This window comes from Oreochromis niloticus, linkage group LG20, assembly GCF_001858045.2.
Source record: "Oreochromis niloticus isolate F11D_XX linkage group LG20, O_niloticus_UMD_NMBU, whole genome shotgun sequence".
NCBI classification, from domain to species: Eukaryota; Metazoa; Chordata; class Actinopteri; order Cichliformes; family Cichlidae; genus Oreochromis; species Oreochromis niloticus.
In genome coordinates, this window is record NC_031984.2 from 12,473,567 (window position 1) to 12,496,957 (window position 23,391).

Genomic DNA, 23,391 nt, shown 5'->3' on the forward strand with positions numbered 1-23,391 from the left:
CACCGGATACCTTGCTAGTAATGGATTGGACCCCCTCACACAATTGCTGCATATCCATGATGAAAATCTCGCCTTCCACCACATCCCATGGGTGCACTGTGGTCATAAATGGATGGACATGGTCAACATCATTACTCAGGAAGCCTGTGGTCTTTAAACAACGCTCAGTTGGTGCTAAGGGACCCAGAGTCTACCAAGAAAATATCCCACAAACCATTACACCACCACCATCACTCGCCTGAACAGTTAATAGAAAGCAGGCCTGATGTTTTTATGTTCATGTTTTTATGTTGTTTACGCCAAAATCTGACCATACCGTCCAAATGTTGCAGCAGAAATCGAGACTCATCAGACCAGACAAATTTTTTCCAGTCTACTGTTTTCCAATTTTGGTGAGCTTGTGTGAACCGTAGGCTCATTTTCCTGCTCTTAGCTGACAAGAATGGCACAGTGTAGTCTTCTGCTGCTCTGGACCATCTGCTTTAAAGTTCAGTGTGTTGCTCTTCTGCATACTTTGGTTGAAACAAGTGGTTATTTGAGTTACTGTTGCCTTTTATTCAGCTCAGAGCAACAGGCCATCCATTATGCTTTCATTTCTGGTTGCAACTAAACATTTTTACCCAGAGAACCATTTACTGCAAACCCTAGAGATGGTTGTTTGAAAAAATCCCAGTAGATCAGCAGCTTCTGAAATAGACCAGCCCATTGGGTACCAACAACCAAACCACTTAAATCAACTCTCTTCCTCATTCTGATGATCGGTTTGAACTTCAGCACATCATCTTGATTGTGTCTACATGTCTAAATGCATTGATTTTCTGTCATGTGATTGGCTAATTAAGATATTTGTAAGTGTATAGTAAGTAAAAGTAAGTAAAATTTATTTATATAGCACTTTTTAAGACAGGAGTCTGTTAAAAAGTGCTTTACAGGGAATATAAAAACAAATCAGACAAAAGAACATACTACACAAGGACAAGAACTTTACCCAAATGCCTGTCTAAATAGATGTTTTCACCTGTTTTTTAAAAGAAGTCACAGAGTCAATGGTGTGTAGAGGCGGAGGTAAACTGTTCCACGGTATTTGTTTTCAAACGGGTCTGTGGGATAGTCAGAAAACCACTATCAGTGGATCTAAGGATCCGTTTTGGAGAGTAAGGGTGAAGAAGGTTGATGATATAAGTTTGGGCCTCTCCTTGTAAAGACATAAAAGTAAGAGTGAGGATTTTAAACTGATATCTCTACCCAACTGGAAGCCAGTGCAAGGACTTTAACAAGGGACATACAGTATTTATTTTTATTGTCCAATGGATTAAATTGACTGGGTTTAATTTGTATGTTTAAATAACACTAATGTTCTTAAGTTGTTGGATATATTTACAGCATACAGAGCAGAAAATTGTGTTTTTCTAGCTTCCAGGGATTGCTTGTTACATCACCACTACCTGGTGATCATCAAAAAACCTGCTGTGAGTCAGCTAGTTAGGCAGTTAGTTTGTAAGATGGTCATGATTCAGGCTTGCGTCTGAGGAAAATTTAAAATTCATGTATATTCTGCAGTGGTTTCTGCTGATGAGCAGATTTGCTGGATGCAGAGGCTGATACATGAAATGATAAAACATGGGATTTTGGGCGGCTGATAAGATAAAAGGGTTACTCAGTTAAGCTGTTCTGACAGTAAATTAATAAAGCAGAGAAACAACATAGCATAAAAATATTTTAGACTGTCAGAGTGAATTAAGCTATAGTCTCAACACAGACTTTTAAAACTATAAAACTGTCTTTCCAAGGTGACTTCTGGTGTTTTACTTAAATTGCAACCGAAAGTTTCACTAGCAGCACAGGAAAGGAGCTGCCCTTCCTCCGTTGACAGTGTCACTGATGGTCTTGGTCAGCTGGGGCTGTGTACCACCAGGATGAGAGCAGCTGTATGTCATTGGAGGAATAAAATAATGTTCACTATTAGCATACCAAACACCAAGCACATAAATAATGCAAAAGTACAGTTGTTTTGTTCAAGGATACATCACTCAGAACCAGGGATCAGCATTTTTGGTGCCAGAGTGTCCTGAGAACACTTTGAAATGTTGAATGAAAATCCTGACCACATTTTGAGCTGGAGGAAAGGCCTTGATCTCAGAACAAGAAAGGCCCAATCAATAGAGGATGTGTCCTAAAATAAATAATTAAAAAAAATAGCTACAGAAACAACTATTATCAGTTCTGGAGAGTTTATTCAGATGTGCGTTTTTCCAACGTGTGGCCTATTAAAGTAAAAGGCTTGCAGGAGCTAAATCAAGGTGCAGATTTACAGATAAAACTGACAGTGCTAACAGTGGCAGAGGTGTCATCCTCTGAAACACTGAACAAATCAAAGATTGTGAAGGACAAAACATTTTTCTTATTTACTGCAAAACAAACATTTTAATGATAGCTACAGACACGTGAAAAAGAAAGTTTTCACTGCACATTTATGCTGTCTTTTGAAAAACTGAGTGCACCATTCCATTGAAATTAAAGGGTAAGTAACAGACACAGTGCTGCCAATCAGATGTACATGCTTAACTGATCACCACAAAGAGTGAACACCTCTATAAAAGCAGACGTTTTGGCAGGTTGCTGGTCCTGAGCATTCATTTGTGTGTTAACACGATGCCATGGAGAAAAGACAATGATCTTAGAAAAGCAATTAATGCTGCACAGCAGTCTGGGAATGGTTATAAGGTCATTTTCAAACAGTCTGAGGTTGTCCATTACATCACAAGTGAAAAACATCCAGGAAAGTTGCAAATCTTCCCAGTAGTGAATGTCCCTGCAAATTCAACACATGATCGTGCAATGTGCAAAGAAACTGCAGAAAACCAAAGAGTTACATCTCAGAGTGTACAGGCCTGAGTTAGCACATTAAATGTTAAAGTTCATGGCAGAACATGACAGCACAGCTTAGGCGTGCAAAGTTTTCTGAATAAAAGACAAGACTTCTGTAACCAAAGAACATTTGGCTTTCTGTCTATAGTGGAAAACCAAACACAGTAAACCAAATGTCAGCAACGTTGGTGGAGGAGTAATGGGCTTGTTTTGAAGGCAGAGGAATCGGGTTCCTGGCAGTGCCTGAGTCAGCTGAACTCCTCTGTATACCAAAGTATTCAGGAGTTTAAAATAATGCCACCTGTTTGACAGCTGAAGTTTGGCTTCAGTGAGAATTTACAATGTAAATCGTCATGAAAATAAAGAAAAACCATTAAAGGAGAAGGTGTGTCCAAACTTTTGACATGTACTGTACATTACACTCATTTACAGCCTCCGTCCTGCACCTTGACAAATTATGCTTAAAAGAACCCAGCACATTAAAATGTGATGCCAAGGGATCCTTACCAGCAATCTGTATCTATAAATTTGGGAGCAAGAGCCACACAGAGACCAAGGACAACATGAACATTTCGCTGAGAAAGGAATGAGCTTGACAAAATGGAAGTGGTGTCGTGGTTTGTGCTGTGGCAGGCAGGATGTAGGACCCAACGGATCTATCAAAATAAAACAGGAAACACACAGACCGAAACTCAGACTCCAGACATGCAAGCTTAATACAGTGACTGGGGAGACATAGGGAACATAGAGACAAGGGTGACTAGACATAAAATGTGGAACACGGGAAAAGCACAGAGCAGACGCGGGAACAGAGATTATACACAGGCTTAAATAAACACTGAGGGAGGAAGAACTAAGATCACTAAGAAATAAAGATAACCAACACCATGAATAACGATAATCAAACGATATTAAACCAAAAACACAAACACTGGGTCACCAGACTCAGTACCAGGACAAATGGGTCTATTTGGTGCTGAGGGAATGAGGAGTGGTTGGGTTTAGCAAAGAGATTGATGTGTGCCTTTCACCATGTTGATTCTCATCAGCAACAAGATTGACAACATAATTTAAATCAATGAATGACTGTCGAGTATATGAACAGAAATTAATTGCTAACACCACCAACGAGCTCCTGCATATATCTCAGCCGCCATCGGTTTCGCTGACATTTCCTCTCACCTGTTCGGCTAAGTTCTGCCTTAAAGGCTTCGCTTTGTGATAAATGAGGCTGTTCTGCCCTGTTTACCCTCAGGAGCTGCTCACTCCTCTAATTTCAAACCCAAGCCTTCCTCATTTTTAAATACATTTTCCATCAGCTGTTTACTTTTTCCCACTCTTCTTGCTTTCCAGTGAGGCATTTCATTTTTGTTTATCAAAACTCACATTTATACTTGGCATGAAATGAAGGAGGAGGGAACGAGTCAAGGAGCCCAAGTCAAATGCTCTTGGTGTCAGAAATGCAGGACAGTTAAAGGGCCAGTTCACCTGAAAAAGTATATTATCTCTAACCTGTCGTGATTTTTATTCATTTCTATTATTCTGCTCAGCTTTAGACATATCAGCTGTAGATATGGTCATCTTCTGAAACCAAAACAAACACCCCCCCCCCCCAGCTGAGCTGTAATGTAAACTAGCTCCAATCTTCTTTAGTCTGGTGGATATAGGCAAAAGAAAGTATTTCCTGCACACATGTTTGTTTGTTAATCTCTTTATTTATTTATCTTAAGAAACTGGGTCATCTTTTTTGGAAAGAGACACTTCTTTTTTTTCCTTTTTTTAAACAATTTTCTTTTCAATTTTTTTTTTTTGCACTTGAAGCACCACAATCAAAATACCATCTCACCATCTGGTTCGATTACACTCAAGAAAAGGAAGACATTTCTACAGCCAATATCTCCAGATCTGGGCAGCTCACACCAAAGCAATCGAGATGAATTACTAGCGCTACAGGCCAGAGGAAAAATATGTGGATTTTACTCTGAGCTGAACTGTCCCTTTAAAAGAAAGGAATGGCTACTAATAAAGGCACAATGACGAAAGAAATTATGCAAAAGGTTATTTGAGAATTAAAAGCTCCCAGAAGAGAGTGAAAAATAAAAGTAGGTAAACAGAAATGTGTGGGAGTGTACCGCAGTCAAAGTGTACAGAATGAAAGGGAGAATATAAGTGATGAGGTGAGGCTGCTGCTCGACAGACCTGTGACAGCTTGATGTATGGGCCTCTTATCTAGCAGGACCAAATGCATTATCAAAAAGACTGAGACAACGTGTCAATATGTCTTACTGTGAGCACATGAGGAGCAAAAGTGTGTGGGGTGGGGGTGTCACTGTCTCTGAGTCATGCCTGGAAAAACTCTCACTCCTGTGGCGTGCGTTACATACAGCAGGTGCGAGGGGAAGCTAAGAAACCATGACGACTGAAATGCAATGTCTTAAAAGTTAGATTTAGTGGGAAATGGCAAAGCACACACAGCAGGACCCCGGTGCAATCACAGCTCAACAAAGCCCAGCATTGTCAACCAATTTATGTAATATTAGCCTACATCAATGGACCTCAAAGTACAGCTCTAATAATAACAAGTTTCATCTCTGGTTTCTGGAAGCGTTTTGAAGCACGGCGGTATGTGAATAGATGAGGTGACGCTGTGAAGGCTAAAAACAGAATATTGTATAATCAGGTGACTTTGTAAAGGCAGTGCACTTTCGTCTCATTGTCACACCGATTGAATGAAGGCCAGGAGTGATGACGAAGCAGCACGGAGTGAGAGGAGGAGAATTTATCCTCTGGGCTTGAGGTGGAACATAGGACAATGGCCATGGGTGCACAGAGAAGGAATACATAAACATCTCTTGGGTAGTTTTTTTACACTTATGCAGTCATCCCTTCCCATCATTCATGATCAATATAAACATCACTTGGATTTAATGGTTTGAACACTGGGACAAGAAAATATAAAAGACTTAAAAGCCCATCATGAAGTCCAAGTCAAGGCTTAAGTCCTCTGGAGGTTTTCAAGCCTGTACTGTAGCCTATATAAAAGACAAACACAGTCACTGTGACATCCCACTGGTTTGTGAACACTCATTTCAAAGCCTTGATTTTGGCATCTTGATTTTTTGGGGCCCAGAATTAACCATATTAGATGAGGAGTGCTAAGTCATGAGTTAAAGCTAGCTTCCCTAGACTTTATGCATGCAACGCAGAACACAGATGGACTGCTAATTTATTAGTTAAGTAATTGAACTAGAATACCTGTCACCCAAACTGACTTCCTGGACATTCTGCTAGTGCAACTCACCACACAGCAAGCTGTGCTATTTGTAAGTATGAGAGAGGTCCAGTTCTGTGAGTTGAATTAGCTGAAGTGAGGCCTTCCAAACAGCTATAGACTACTGTCACCTTTGCTAGTACCCATCTGTCAGTCAAAACGGCTAGATAGCCTATAATGCAAAGTCTTAACAAAAGTAGAACAATTTAAAAAGTGACAGCTAGTAACACAGTAACAATCAAGCAACAGCTAAGCATAAAAAACCCAGAAAATCAGTCAGTTACCAGCACTGTAAAGCTTCCACGTCAAATTGTTCTTTCTATAATCCATAAACAAAGAAAATGGTTGTGTGCAGTGAACTCCTGGAATCTTGTTATCTCCACATAACAGTGTCACGGTCCTGGGTCGGTGACCCAGTGTTTTGAGTTTCTTGTGTCTCTGAGTTTTGTATTATGATCTTAGTTCCCTTTGTTCCCCTAGTTTATTCTTTAGTCTAGTGTCTTAGTTTGGCTTTCTTGTATTCTCTTTAGTTCTCTGAGTATTTAATAGCTGCCCTCTGTGTCTCCTTGTTGTTCTGTGTTTCTTAGTTGCTCTGTCTCCCCTAGTCTAGTTTGCATCTGTGCTACTTCCTGTTTTACTTTGAAGGTCCATGTCTCTTGTGAGTGTTTTCTACTTTGCTCCCTCGTCTCGTCAGTTCTGATTTTTCCCAGCTGTGCTCCCCTTCTGTGTCTCATTCCCCTCGTTACTTCCCAGTGTATTTTAGCCCTGTGTTTCCCTGTGTCAGTGTTGCGTTCTCCCTCATGCTGTGTGTGATTCTCCCCGTGTCTCCTGGTATGCGTTATGATTAGTTTTCCCAGTTTAGTTTTGTATTGGTTGTGATCTGTTTTCCAGCAATAAAGCTGTGCTTTTGAGTTCAAGTTCTGTCCCTGTAAGTTTGCGTTTGGGTCCAATCCCTGCCTGCCACACAGCGAAACATGACAAACAGCCTTGATAAAAACCGTTTGTTATTTTCACAATACCACCGACTGTAGTTGTGATTATGAACAACTCATGCTACCTTTGTAAAGAACCAAGCTGGCTATTTCCTCCTTTTTCCAGTTTGTATGCAAAGATAGGCTAAGCTGAGCTAACCTAACTATCTAGTGGCTGTAGCTTCATATTTAACATACAGACATGAGTAAGGTATATAGTACTTGTTTCTCTCGTTATGACACTTAAAGAGGAAGAAGTGTATTTTCCAACTATTCATAATGGTGTTTAGTCTAACTTCCCATTTGAGTCTTGGGTCCAAATCACTGGGTAAGCTTTCCTCGTAGCCTGCAGCAGCTTTTATAAAGACAAGGGAGAACCTCACCTTTGTGCACAGCTGCTTCGTCCTGGCTTAATGTCACGTGGGGCAATTTCCACATTTCTGTAGGTATTCTCTGTCTTACCATTGCTCATCTTACTCTGGTACCTTTTAAATCTGTGATCTCTGCTTTTATATTTTCTTGGCTCATTTGATTCGTCTTTGCTTGTGCCGCAGAAGTCTCAGTTTCACACATTTCCTACATCCAAAAGCTTACCCTGACTCACAAACATCTGTTTTGTTTCAAGAAAGGTATTGGAAGTGTCATATTTCTTCCCCTCAATGTCAGTTCTGTCCTTGGCCTGTACTGAACATCACCACCTGTGATTTCTCTACACAAGACGAAAGAGCTACAGCCAGAAGTGTCAAAGTAAATAAACAATAAGCCAGGCTGTCAACTACGTAAATCCAAGACGATCTGAAACCTTTTCCAAGAAAAATGAAATAACTGCTACAAATACAGTGCTGTGCAAAGGTTTTGGACACTTTAAATGTTTAGATCCTTTTCTATTATCCAGTACATTCAGTGATGCCTCTAATCAGCCCCAAATTTATTCTGCAGCATGATAAGAAGCCCGATCATACAGTCAGGCTCATAAAGGAATATTTTTATTGACTAGAAGAACACATCCCTGATCACAACATAATCAAGTTAGTCAGGTATCACACCAAGATACAGAAACTGCCACGACAGCCTAAATCCACAGATGAATACTTGATGGGCTGCTTGATGCTTGCAGTACAACCTAAATACAGAAGCTCTGTAGGCTGAATCAGTATCACCAAACAGCCCTTTCCCCAGTCTTACCTCAGCTGTAATTTTTTGTTCTTAAGCAGACTTTATGCTCGCCTTTAGCAATGACAGTGCCTTCTTATATGTTCCCTTTTCTTTATACAGCCATATGAAACATGAATTCCTGTTCTGTACATCCAGGCACAGACATCGCCTTTGACTGAATCATGACATTCAGCTTCTGACGCTCGCCCACATTTCAGTCATCCTTGGGAGGAGACAGAGCTGGCAGCCTCACATCGGCCATCCAGGGACAATGCGGCAGGCAGGCAGGCAGCTCTACTACTGTAGTGGCATGGCAGGTTCAGCTGAAGGAGAGGCGCTGACATCCATACTAATGAGACTACGCAGCGCAGTGACCAAGCGTATGCAGGAGGATCAGGCAGAAACAATCACACAGCTTCCAGAGAGCATTTGAAAAACCCCTTCTCTCCACCATTTAAAGAAGAAAGTTACTTGCTCTCTCCTTCTACATCTCAAACCTCTCAACCTTTGAAACATTTTGACACACTACTGCACACTAACCGTTCACAACAGCCCCAACAAGGACCAAGCGTTGATCTCACGGTGGAAACAGCAACCACTGTTGGTTAATTAGTTTAGGAATATTCTGCAGACTGAGAACAGACTGTCTGCTATATTACAATGTTCAGCTTTACATTTTTAAAATCTCATTACTGACTGCTGAAGTTCAATTTCCATATTTCGTTTTTGTCAAACAAGCTGGATTTGATATAGAGACGAACTGTCGTTGCTTCTACAGCACAACAAACAAGACACAAACTAAGTCAGAATTCAGTTAACGTCATCACTTATTTGATGTATTAAAAGTCTTCTTTGTCAAACGCTGAAGCACATGTACTGAGATCAGGCTCCAAAAACAGTAGTACAGCAATGCAAAGGAACAGATTGTTTATAAATTGTATAAACTGTGTGTCTCAAATGAACTTAATGTCTTGCATTCTACTGCATGAAATGTGATTTTGGAGTTTAAAAACGGTTAATAAATAAAAATGGTAAAATGTTTATATTTATGTGCTGTGTGTGGGTGTAATTGGGTGAATGAGACTTGTAGTAGAAAGCGCTTTAAGTACTCAAATTAATTAGAAAGGAGCTTTCTGAGTATGAGTCCGTTTACCACTTCAGCATGATCATGCAATGATTGGCACTGTGACCTCATAGCAAGATTCAGAATCTTTATTGTTATTGTAGCAATGAGACATTGAACAACGAAAATGAGGCGCAATTTAGTTTTAGTTAACTATAAACTTGATAGGCTCCACCCTCCCTGTCACAAGAAATCGGATGGATGGACCTCTTCCCTCACCATGTGTGTATACACCACTATGCATTTGATCATTAGTTATTATTAATCTCTGGCTCTCTTCCACAGCACGTCTTTCATCCTGTCTCCCTCCTCTCACCCCCAACCGGTCGCAGCAGATGACAGGCCTCCCTGAGCCTGGTTCTGATGAAGGTTTCTTCCTGTTAAAAGGGATTTTTTTCCTTCCCACTGTCACCAAAGTGCTTGCTAAAAGGGGCTCATCAGAAATCCAGAGTCTTTAGCAATGCTCCAGACTCTTTCTACTTATTTTTTTGTTTTCAGCTATTCCTGACCTACCTACAGCAACTGATGCTAGGCCAAATGTGCCAAATCTCATTTGGACCTTTTTTTTTGTCACAGCTGAGTTTACTCAAGTAAAGCATGAGGCAGAAAAGTTGTAGCTATCTGGGATCCCATCTGCTATTTTTTCAAGGCTTCTGTTATAGCCAGGATATCCTTGTGGCAAATAATGGATATGTGGTTCAAGACTTCCTATTCCCTGCGTCGGTCATTGTTTACAAACACAGATATCTACATATATATATATCTATATGCAGATATAGATATAATTAGTTAGATTTTTACTCACAAATACTACAAATGATCACAAATACAAAGAGGGCTAATTGAAAAATTAACGAAATGCTTCCATGACATCAACAAACAATGTGTAAGGACAGCAGGAGACAGGGTTGCTTACTGCTACTGTGTACTCCTATGTGATATACAAATGAAACTAAAGGATGGAGCATTGCATGGAAGGGAAAAGTGATGCATAAGAGTACACAGTAACCTTTGGGAATCCTTGCAACTCTCCACAAGAAATTCATTAGCATATCCAATAGATTAATGGAGTGAGATTGCCTTGTGATGACAGACAGATGTTCTCCAAGCAGGTGGCAAATCCGGGTTCTGACATTAGTCACTTCCTAATGCTCAGCTGTCAGTTCTGTAAGTTTAAGCTACAGAGATGTGCAGCATTCAAGAGGAGGTCTGAGACAACTCCTTTATCCAAGATCTACATCACAGTCGTGCTTCCAGACGGGATCCCCATGGGAAAGACTGATTCTGCCATATATCTCCAAGTCATCCAGGATTTGCCCTCTAGCCTCCTGTGAGGCTCAGGAGCCTCTTGCTGCCCCATTACCTGGCAGTCTCAAGGCGCAGCTGCCTCCCTCCTGCTGTTCTGCTGTTCCTGGTGTTTTACAGTTAGCACGACAGGGATTTAAAACATCGAGCTCAGGGTGACCTGTCCATCAGTTGACGCCCCACATACAAGGATGAAAGTGAAACAAGAGGTCAAGCCATGTTCAAGAAATTTAAGCAACTCAGACAGCCTGCTGTGGCGACTGTGAGTTTTAGATATGCACAAACACAAGACAGCAGAGGAACTGCAGAAGTCAGTTCTTTGCCTGTGTTGTTAATCCTGCCGCAGTGACAGAGCAACACAAGTTTCTCTATGACATCACACATTTTCTCCCTAAATCCAATGAAATTAGTGAAAACACATCACTGCTGTCCATTAGCCCACGATAATCAATTGATAGGCTGCTAATCAAATATGTTTGCTCCAATACTTATCTAGTACATATTGCGCTATACTCTCTATATGAACAGATGGTCATGACATAATGAATATGTAGCGCTATTATGACAAGATCCCACATAACTGTGTTTTAACAATTATTCATGTGACTTGGAGTGCTGCAAGCTTCACTTTGCGCAATGAGTGCGAATGCCCATGAATGCACGATAAATAATATATAGACATCAAACTGACGCAGAGAAACGAGGGCAGCTGTCATATGCGCTAATGCTCTTGTTAAGTTTAATAGTGTGAAGACGTGACCACATTGTCATGCAAATCTCTTGCAGTTCTAAGATAAAACAGGGAACACTAGATATGGTATCAGCTTAGTTTAGGAGGATTTATACCCTTTAAAAATTAAGAAAGGATGGAATACACCAATAATACACTTAAACACTTCCGGGCTGCCATTCATTGGTAGACCTGGGAAAATGCTGCTTCTATTTATATAGGTTTGGTACTGGCAGCGTTGTAACTCGGTACATAGGTGGGATAAATAAACCAGCAGGATTCAATGTAGCAGCACTCTAATACAGCAAAAATGTAGTAGCACACCTCGTGTCATGTGGTAAACCATTCTGTTTAGCTTCAAGGTTATAGTGAGGATGAGTGATCAGAAGTGTGTTTGTATTCAGCAATCCTGGGAGACGTGTTGCATCTATCTGTGAAAAAGGGAGACAGGCTTCAAATTGCCTCACTGCTGAGGATGACACAGCGCACAATCACTCCTTCCAGCTACAGTCAAAGTTTGCGTGAGTGTGTGTGCATGTGTGGGTTGAGGGGATGCAGGTGTGTAATGTCACAAGGTTGAATGTTGTTTTCGACTCTTTGCGGCCTTGACAGCAAACGGGCTGTGCGGGTGCGTTTACGTCTCTCCAGACCCAAAGTAGCTGTAAGTTTTGAAAGTAGTAAACGAAGTGCAGCCAGACACACAGAAACCTGATAAGTAAATGCACAAAAATAATTAAAAGGGATTTTTCATGTTGTTTAACTAAATGAAAGTGATATATTATGTGACTAATTTGTAAAAGAAAATGTATTTAAATGTATTTAGAGAAGCCTAAAGCCAGCTGGTTAATTTTCATCAAAATAAGTAGAAACACATTTCCTCATTATGTTCATAATCACTGAAGTGCTAGCTTATAATGACAAATGTACAAATAAAGTTTCTCTGTGGAGCTTTATATCCTCTAACTCATTTGTTTTCATTTCACCATCTCTGCTCACATTACATCATTTCTCAGCCACAACAGGCAGCTGTTTTCAGCAGAAAGGCTCTGATGAACCTGCCCTGTGGTAAGAATATACAAGTTTCTTACTATGGGTACAAAAAATCCAACGTAGTCTAAAGAAAAGAACATGGACAAATTATGAATACCAGTAACTAGCACATAGGATCTGAGTAAGTCTGAAGTCACAACATGTTCACATCAACCATGTTCACAGCACGTTTAACACCATATACCTTTTCCCTTCGATATCAGCCTATAAAATAAAACAGGATTATTTAATGGCCACCACTGACCTATTCAGGGTTGCTTGTGGGTTTAGGTCTGGTTATAAATCAACCCCTTTTGATGAGATTTTCCCCTATGTCGCGTAGCCAGATAGCAATCCACTGATTTAAAAGGGGCTATCAACTATTTTACCGTAATGCCATGGGCTTTTATACATTTCTGAGACCTCATTACTGTGACTCATTTTTCCCTGAAAACTGAAATAAATTGTCCAATACATGTTTATGTACACCACTTTAATGGTGTGGTGGTGACACAGTAGATGTAAAAATGTTAAATTTTTAAAAAGATCATCATAAATTATCAAACCTATCATTGATTGCTGCCTAAACTGAACACTTATGGAACTCACAATGCAAACAACAGTGTTGTCGCCCCAGTTCTGCACATTATATCGACCATCATCCAGCTACGACTTGCACATGAAGCTAAAAGGCAGAACGGCCTTCATTAAAAAAACATTGCGTCTATGCATTATTTGGTTGGTAGGAACGTTCCACTAAAACATTTTTGGCTAAACAAATTAGCAGAAGGCTCTAATGGGATTTCCAGCTGACAAGGTTGTCACGTGTTTTATTGTTGACCGCTTTGCACTTTGAGTTCTCATATGGCTACTTTTTTCTAACTTTTCTGTTAGATCTCAAGCTGTGGGAGTGGCTTAACGTTATTATTCAAAATCTTGACACCGTGCACAGGCAGGATTAAGCCAAAGCAAAGCCACGGTGTGATTTCCCAGTCTCCAACTTGAGCTTAGTTTAATCTGCATCGCACAAAAGGCTACAGTATTCCTTCCTGAAATCCTTTGCCTAAATGAGAGCGTGTGTGCCAGTGAAAGTGCACACATTACCACTTATGTGGACAGAAAATATTACTGGGAATGATGTAAGGTTTCCTGTCTGGCTTGATGCAGCCTCTGTACCGTCGTGGTGTGGGAATTGCACATTGTGCGCAGCCTCTATGTGAAACTCTTATATGTGTCAGTGTTTTTTGGGGGGTAAATAATTTAACACCATTTGGATATTGTTGGCTGCCTTTGCAGTGGAGACATATTAACATATTAAAGGTCGACGAGCTCCTTGAGAAACAGAATTATAGAATTACAAACCTAATAATGAGAGTGTTTTGGACACAGAAAGACCTCGATTTTGTTTTAAACACCATAACAATCTGTCCTGGTTCGTGTGGGTGGGAATGGCTAATTACAAGAGCATAAAGAAGTTTTGTTTTTTGAATTTATTTGGTCCAGTTTAGAGGGAAAAACAATGTTTTTCTTATGTTTAATGGCTAAAATTAAGAGTATGTGCTCTGACTTAACAGCGATATAATCAACATGCAGTATCTGTATATTCACTATTCAATATTCAATATTCGATATTCAATATCAACTGGAAGTCCCTTTGTATAGCAGCTTTGACTGGTACTGTAGCAGCAGTCTATGATCCCTCCCAGCACTACAACAAGATAACCTACCTAAACAAAGGGAAACTTAACAATATCTACATGTGATCTAGCACAATTAAATCTCCCTGATAACAACCTTATTAGTTAGCCTCTCTTTACATCATGAATTGTGCGGTGGACCAAAAACTGTTCCTGCATCACATTAAAAAGCACTCGGCTGTCAAAAACAGGGTGACCGTGATCATTTACCAGAAGTGTATGTATGAAGCAAGACAACAATCATTTGTGGCATTAGTCCATGAATCGATACACTCTAATCTTCGAAAAAGTGTCATGAAACAGAATGGACAGCCACAATGAGCTGCTAGAAAAGCTGCAGGCAAGAGGCTGCACACCTCCAACTGGTTTCACTGTGTTCAGCTGTTGTGTGGAAAAAAAACTGTACTGTGTGCATGCAAATCATCTGCAAATCTGATCATGTTTGAAATTATTTTATGACCGACTTCTTCGCTTAAACAATGTACTTTATGCTTATTTGGTTGCACTGTACACAAATGTTTCCTTCTTTTGTATTTTTGCCCAGACAGCAGATGAGGAGAGCAGGATGTCAGAACAGAAACAGCACAAAGAATCTCCTACAGACCAAACGCTTCTGAAACGCTCCAAGTGTAATTTGAAATCGTGCAAAGAACGGAACGAACCTTGTCTGAGACGTGACAACACAGACATGCACCCAGTGTACTCTCGGGGTAAGTGTTTGCTGTCACCATAAGTGTCACCACATTCACCAGGACTAAAATGTTCAGGATTCTAACTTAAGAAAAACTTTGCTGCAGAATAGGTGATTTGATGTCTACATTTCACAAAGAATAGAGGCTCCATTTTTCTTCTTATCACTAATAGACCATAAACAAAACAGTTGCAGCTTGGCGTCAGTAATGAATTTTTCATCTCTAGTATCTCGTTGAATAAATTAGAGTCCAGTCGAGTATTTATTTCAGCAAGCATTCTTAATTATTACGTTTCAAAAAAATGCTGCAGAGATCAGTCCTGGTCAGAAGTGTTAATTATCTCTATTCACACTTGGACCCTGATGCTGCATGCATGAAATCAGGGGAAGCCATGCATGCCAGAAGGTCAAAACAATCTTGTGTTGAGGTGATGAGATGCAGTGCTAGCAACACACGTGATAACATGCAATGCCATGTCCATATGGTGCCGAGGGCCAGGGCTGTGACACAAGCACACACCCGGGGTCAGGTCTCGGTTTGAGTGAATGTAATTGGCGGCAAGAGCCAGAAGGCAGGCAACCCATAGTGTTAATCTTCAGAGGGCTTAGATCTGCTCTCTGGCTCCCTATTAAGCTCACTGTCTGTCCACTGTTTTGCAGTAAAATGAATATCTAGGCCCAAACGATTGTATACTAGTAAAGCAAGTTAATGATAGTTCTATCAATTTAACACTGGCTTTAAAGCAAACAAATCTTGCTGCAGGCATTTTAAGGTAGGAGTGGATCTTTCCCTGGATAATGCAACTAACACTTTATCTGCATGCTTGTGTTTGTTTACCACAATGTTGTCCAGCAACACATTAGAGCATGATGAGCATTTGTTATCCCACTGTTCTCTGGAATATGTAAGTGAATTTACGCATTTGGTTTGGACCTGCTGGAGGGTAGCAGGTTTCCAAAAGGCAAAATCTGTTTTGAACACCAGTTTTCTTATGTTTACAAAGAAGTAATTAAAGCCAACTTTTGATTCAAGGGCAGTGGATATTACAATGAATACCCGTGAGCTCAGTCCTCGTCCAAAAAAGTATTTTTACATACACAAAACCACCCACAGACACAATCATCGAGAGCTGCCCCAGAAATGCAAGCGAAGAATGAAGAAATTCTCTTTGTAGTTGCAAAACAAAATATCCCTGAGCTTTGAATGTCACCCTGCATTATTCCTGTAGCGTTCTCTGTCTCCTACAGTATTGCTTCTACCTTTCACACAGAAGACGTCTCTCAATCACGGTTTGTCAATTGTCCTTGTCTGTTAGCTTTTATTTGCATCCAGCTGCAAACTGGTCGTGGAGGAAAAAGCAAAGCAAATGTTTGTTCAACACCAAGAAAACTATTTCTCACATAAATTTTTTTTTTGGTTTAAATGCATACACATTGGCCTGAACAAACAACTGTTCCTGGGATTGTCTCTGCTGTGGACACATGAGACATAATTAATCACCAGGGGACACAGACTCATTAATTGCTGTGTGCTGATAAATTGTCCCTGGTGAAAAACGTTAAGCTTAACATGCAAATTTGTGTCAGAGGATCCATTCAGCGACGCAGCCCAGGCAGGGACTTATTGTAAAATGACACATGCAGGAAGATAACAAGACACTTGTCACGGGCCTACTGTAAAATGGTTATTTCTATTTTGGGGCTCGCAAGAAGCGGAAAGTGTGAGATGTTTCAACTTGAATTTGACGAACGCTGAAAGACAGTTGAAGTATGCCGAGGAAAGAGAGCTTTTTTGGTGCGGTGTAGCTGACTGTTTATCATTTCATTTGATTTGTCCTTGGGGGTTGTTTTTGCCGCGTGAAACAAGCCGCTAAACAGAAGAGGGCAGAAAGGAAGCGAACAGGATAAGAGGGATAAGAGGGTAGGAGATGGGGAGAGGAAAGCAGAGGAGCTATTTGAGCACAGTGACCCGATGGCAGGAAAGGTCACTGACTCAGCAGCACAGAGGACCATCAATGGAGGCAGACTTTAATCACCTCCAGCCGCTTCATCGGCTCCTGTGTGAGATGGACCGAGAGAAGCATTACCAAGGTCATAAACTCTCTCTCTGTTTCGGACATACAGAATGAGATGAGCGACTCTCTTCGGAGCTGAAATCACGCCATCTTTGCTCTTAATTTGAGCCGTCTTTCTCAAGAAATTTGAGAGGGTGATGATGAGACAATAGCTGAACAGATGGAGCACTAAGACACTTCACCAATGATAAGGAGGAAGTGTACACATGGCTGGCTTGAGAGCGCCATTCTTCTGCATGAACCGAAGTTACACCGGTGGCTTGTTGCTATGGTAAATACAAAGAAACAACAGCTCGAAATACTGTATGGGATTTCTTCTCCTGGTCAGACAGCAAACACAACGGGTCTCATTTAAGAACATTTTTGAATTCTTATTTTACCCATGTCTGTTTTTTGTTTTGTTTTTTCAATGATTTTTTTATACTCAAGTTATATTCAATCAAATGATTTCCATCCATCAATCTGACTGTTTTTCTACCCATCAAAATGTTAACAAAAACTCGATTATCTTAACTGTTGATCCAGTTTAGAATCACAGAGGGGGCCTGGAGCCTATCCCAGCTACCTTTGGGTGAGAGGTGAGGTACGTTTTGGACAAGCTGACAGTCTATTGCTGGGCTAACACAGAGAGACAGACAACTATTCACACACAGTCAAACCTACAGCCAATTAAGAATTATCAGTTAAACTAACATGCATGCCTTGGGAATGTGGGAGGAAGCCAGAGTACTGGGAGAGAGTCCAAGTAGGTCCGGGGAGAACATACAGACTTCACACAGAATTCACCTTGAAGATCTCATGAATCCCTGCCTTTTTACTACATAGTATAAGCAAAGATTTCCAAGGAGAGAATATCCATTCTAGCCACTTTCATTGTGGGCCTCAAACTTGTACAAGGACAAAAGATCAGCTTGTGTTTCTAACTGGTCCCACATGCTGAGGATCATCGCTGGTGATAAGAGCTGGATCCAAACTACGGGTTGTCATATATCATGCCATCTACGATAACGCCATATAAATTTTTATGTAAAAAAAATATGATGCCATGTGTTTACGTTCCCCAGCATGCACAAGAGCAGCCAAAAAAAACAAAACAAACTAGAGCTACCTCAACAACCTCCAACAAAATATGAAACTGCTAAATACAATCTTCACTCCCTGTTTAGCAGATTTGCCTCCATGAGACTTCATTCTGTTACTCAAACTGAACAATCATCAATTTGACACACCGGAGAAGCTCACAAAAGTGTAAGGGGACAGAATGGGACCTCTTCTGAGCAATCTAAAAATAGCAGCTGTGTTCAGAACAGTCCAGATGTGAATAAGAAAACAACCTGAAGTAAACATGAGCCAAATGTAAATCAGGTATGGCTGTCAGGTGGAGTGACTGCACTTGGTATAGGTTGCCATGTTGAAATGGACCAATTAAACTAAATTTTTGAAAAGTCTCTCAGTGACTTCATTTTGATGAGGTTACAGCAAACAGATAAGTAACTTTTCACTAAGTTTGTCTTGATTATATAGTTTAAAACAGTATAAATGTAGTCCATTTCTGTGTCTAAACTCCAAATTAATTCATTTCTAGAATTCAGGTCCAGTGAGTGCATTTTGCCTTTACAGGTGTGCCATTACTGACATTAAAAATGTGTAACAAATAGCATCAATAGGCTACCTCAAACGGTAGTTTTATTTACAACAGACATATTAAATTCAGCAAACTATATTGATACCAGTTATAGTACTACATCAGTCAATATAACAGTGCGACATAAAGGCTGGTGAAGCTGCTATACTGTATTTAACTTGTTGTGTCTGTCACCTGACCTTACTCCCACCACATACGGCTGATAATCTAGAGAGAGATGAGAGAGGAGGAAATCCAGCCAAATGGATAACAAAGGAGACAGAATAAGAAAACGTTGTTTTCCTTTGCATTGAAATGCTTTTTAGGCCAATGCTATATGATATTTCTGTCTCTTCTAATGATACAGGTAATGACCAGCATGGCCAATCATATTTCAGGAAACCTTATGAACTGTAAGTAAAAGAGACTGGAGAGAATTATCGGCTCCATTTGCTTCCAGGCTCCCACTGTTTTATGTAGCTCTACAGTGAGGTGAAGCTCACTGTCCACAACTTCATTTTTGATTTACTCCCACCTCTCTCGCAGACAGTTTCAGCAACAGCAGACAACTATTTTCAGGTTAAAAGATTATTTAACATTATTTCTTCTGCAACAGAAAGCTGATGATTAGCAACTAGCTGGCTGCACATTTAGCAGGTTAATAGCTTGATGTTTCTCCTATAAGCTGGTAGAGACCAAAACAGAGAATAAAAAAAATGTTGCTTTGTAATAATAAGGGATTGTATTTATATAGCGCTTTTTGAGACCCTCAGAGCACAAGCTACAGTTGTAGCTACAGCTGCCCTGGGGCAGACTGACATAAGCAAGGCTGCCATATCGCGCCATCAGCCCCTCTGGCCATCACCAGTAGGTGGTAGGTGAAGTGTCTTGCCCAAGGACACAACGACCCCGACAGACAGAGCTGGGGATCGAATCGGCAACCTTCCAGTTATAAGTTGAGCTTCCCAACCCCCTGAACCACAGTCGCCCCATGTCTGTTAAATGTAGTTAGGCCCAGCTTTTATTGCTTGTACTTGACTATTTTGAGTTGGTGTATTGGTCTTTACCTTTATTAACTGAGGAAGTACTCATCAGTATCTCTACATCTACTGTTCGGGGCTTTATTGTGAAAGCTGACCTGAATGACCAGATACTTTTTTGTTCCACTACATTTATCAGATTATTAAAACACAAGCCATGCTGGCGAACAATACAGCTCAGCAGAAATAAATGCCATTAATATTTGTATCTTGTCACACTGTCTCGAGTACAAGTCTGTGATCACGGGTGGACGACTTCCTTCTGGAAAGTTGGTTGGCTGGAGAGTGGAGACAGCAGAAAGAAAAATGTTCCTACAGGAAACTGCTCGCACCAAGATTAGTGGATTTTTTTTGAAATCGTGATTTTTTTTAAGAAAATACCAACATTTCTATGGCGGATATCTCTGATACACATTGAAAAATATAGATGGGAAAAACCACTGCAGGTGACAGAAGAAATATCTGTTTGATTTTGGAGTGACCAACCCCTTTAAGGGGATATTTACCCATTTATGCATCAAACCAATGACTAATTTATTTTATTCTAAAAAGAAGCCATTTGTTTTTTTGACATTTTTACCTTGAAATATATTTTAATTGCAATACTTTTAGTTGTAGGGATGCATATTTCTACACTCCAGCCTGCTCCTTTAACTTGAGTAACAGATTTCAGCACTTCCTCCACCAGTGAATAAATGTAGTGGAGTAAAAAGTACAATGTTTCCTACTGAAATGTGGGTGAGTAGAAATGTTACATAACTTAAAATGGAAGCACTCATGTAGCATACAAGTTGTACTCAAGATTACATGTAACTCCGTGCACTTAAATACATTCTTTCACTAGGAGATACTACAAATATTCATCTTTCAGATTGTTTCAGATTTAAGAAAAATAATAATGCCTGGATAGTTTGCATGACAGCTCTCTAAATATTCACTTAATGGGTTCAGTGTGATGGATTCTGCAACTCTGGCTCCGTTTCTGGATTCCTCTGGGTCCTGGTGTGAAAATACTTTTAATGCCCTGTGTCCTGTTGACGTCACACTGATGTGTGTGATACTGTACGCTATCTTTTCTAATCACTCCCTGCAGTAGCCCTGACTAAGCCGGTTTTTAAAACACCCACCATCCTGGACCGGAGCCAGCTGGGTTTCCTTCAAACTCCGTGGTACAGTATCATCATGGCTGTTGGCTCCCTGGCAGCAGATATGACATTGACACCGCAGTGAGAGGCTACAGTCCACCACCAACAGAGCTGTTTGACACTGGATACCCAGAGATGTCTTGTTTGTACTGCTCAACACTGAGTGTGTATGCTTTTAGTTTTCTGCTTGGAGCAAACAATCCAGTGCACATTTAAAAGTCAGCAAACAGTAAAGTGTGTATTTACCATCCAGCCTATATAGTGATGTGTAAACCTTCCAGCCTGCACAGCACTAGATTGCTTCACAGGCATCCTTCAGTGTGTCATCCACAGATTTGTGGTTCCATTGAGCTGCGGATGAATTATTAATCAGTCTTTCACTAACAAAATGGGCTTTTAATTGTAGAGACCACTGTTCGACAATGACAGCTGAAACACGGGCCTTGATACAAACTGGCTATCGATCATCCCCCACGGACTCATCTGCAGCTTTACAGTAGAAGAGAGCTTGTTTCCGTCCACACAAAAAATTCAGCAGGCAGCTCCTGCTCCCTCCAGAGGACAGGGCCCCTTAGAAATATGTCTTTCACATACTGGATAATAAAAACTGCAATATTTTAGGAGCGAGAATGATGAAACTCTAGGATAGCCTGAGATTTTGCTGCTAGTATGGGGTTTTATTTCCACTCATTAAAGACCAAGAGAAAGAAAAAGCAATGCCACCATATATATATATATATATATGGTTCTGATTAATTCAAAATCTGCAGAGTTAAAAGCTAACAGAGATTCACCTAATTGTTCTCAAAAGACATGCTTTTCCCTTTCCAAACTCTGAATTCAGTGGCTGTTTCTCCCTGCAGGAATGATGAAAGCAAAGATTTGATAACTTTGACAAACACAGATCATGCGCATAAGACTGAAAAGGGGAGAGAAAAAAGATTTCAGGCACCACTATCTTACAGGATAAACCGACTTTGGCTTTGGCAGGCTGAAGCCAGGTAGTCCAGGCATCCTGAGGTGAATAACTGGTACATTCACAATAAATCAAGCTGCTGACATGATACCTACATTGATTTATGTCAAGTTACTTACAGGGCTCTTTGCGCTAAAAACACACTCATATTTCGACAGGTGACAATCGACCTAATCCAAACACCCAAATCAATCGTCAGTTTCAACTCAAGAAGACTGGAATTGTCGATGCAACAATGCAGCCTGATGAGCTCCCATTTGAGCTGTCAGGTTTTTTGTTGTTTCTTTTTTCTTTTTTCTTCACTGAAACCCGCAACGCCCGATGTAAATCCTGAACGTGTCAACAAGCTTACCTTTTTCATTTCACTGTAATCAGCAGCAGAAGGGTGTCGGTCACACAGGAATAGTTATCCAGCTCTTACATGCCGTAATATCACAGTCACCCGGCTGCTTATCTGTCGAGAAGGTAAACAAGGCGATCCTATAACATCGCTAGAAATAAAATAGCCTTTCTTTATCTCTTAGTTGGATTCTATGGCACCATTTCTTTGCGGTCATTGCGTGTCGGTCCTTGCCCACAGCGGCTACAGCGGTGTCTCTCTGACAGCAGCTCGCCGGTTTACTCGGGGATCCATCGCGGCAGGGAAAACGCAGTTTGGAGGCTGCCGGTGATGCTGCAGCAGCAGCGTTCGGTCCGTCGAGACGCGGGATGAGAGAGGTGGGGGTGGGGGCATCCGAGGGCCCACGACAAACCACCCAGCTCCGTAAATGAACTCATCGGACCTGAACTCATGAAATCACGGTTTCATGAGCAAACGGTGGTTGATGAATCATTATGCGCAGAGAGAGGCCACATGAGTGCGTGCGTGCGTTTGGCTGTCTATTCTTTCCGTTTGTGAGGAGTGATGCTCCTTGATGATTCAAGGAGAGAGAAGAGGGAGTTTAAAGGAAAAATTCATTCAAAAAGCAGACCGCAGGCCCGAGCTTTGACTGACATCGAGTTGGTGATGTTATCGGATGACGCTTTTTAAAGTTGGTCAGAAACAGCAGCCACGATCATCCCCATCACTGATTAATCAGCCGATTATTTTCATTTTCCATTCTGATTTGATAAAAGCAAAGGACAAATATCCACATGCGGTAATTTATTAATATCACAAGACAGAAAACAATTGTTTTCAGCCATTAAAAAGAGAAAACAGGGAAAAAATCTTTACTTTTGAGACGCTGGACCCAGAGTTCTTCATAGAAAAGCGACTGAAAGAATAAACTGATTATCAATTAGTCTCAGTTGATCGACTGATTGACTTACAGTTGCTACATCCAAGTTAGATGGATGGGTTCAGTGGCGATTCCAGTCTTTTGGGGACCTCAACAAAAATCACAGTGGGCCCCTCCAACCAGCCTTCCATCGCAGTTTTATTATTACTGGGTCATGTCACTGACGGCAGAGCTGGGCACACTAGGCTGCTCTGCCGTCTAAGTTAATTGATGTTAAACTTCAGCATAAACAAAAGAAGTAGAGTGATGCCACAGTAAGATACTTTAGTCAAGTCTCTCCCACATTTTGGATCAGATGTGCAGCGTTTGGTTATTTACTGTTATGTTTAATCATTATTATCTATGCCACTCACCTCTGTCTCACTTTTTTAATCCTCTTCCTGTTTATTTTCTTTCTTTTCTCACTTCCAG

The 23,391-nt window shown here is 40.7% G+C and overlaps 1 protein-coding gene across 4 annotated transcripts in view; it reads right to left on the bottom strand.

Moving 5' to 3' along the window:
• Window positions 1–22,599, bottom strand: part of dlgap4a (discs, large (Drosophila) homolog-associated protein 4a) — a 98,701-nt gene extending 76,102 nt beyond the window's left edge. For 3 of the 4 annotated variants that reach the window (XM_025901627.1, XM_025901626.1, XM_005448613.4), the window contains exon 1: window positions 22,053–22,599. The gene's annotated coding sequence lies outside the window, so the exon portion shown is untranslated. The remainder of the gene's footprint in view (window positions 1–22,052) is intronic. The other variant, XM_025901628.1, reaches the window with a different exon arrangement.
• Window positions 22,600–23,391: the final 792 nt, after the last annotated feature.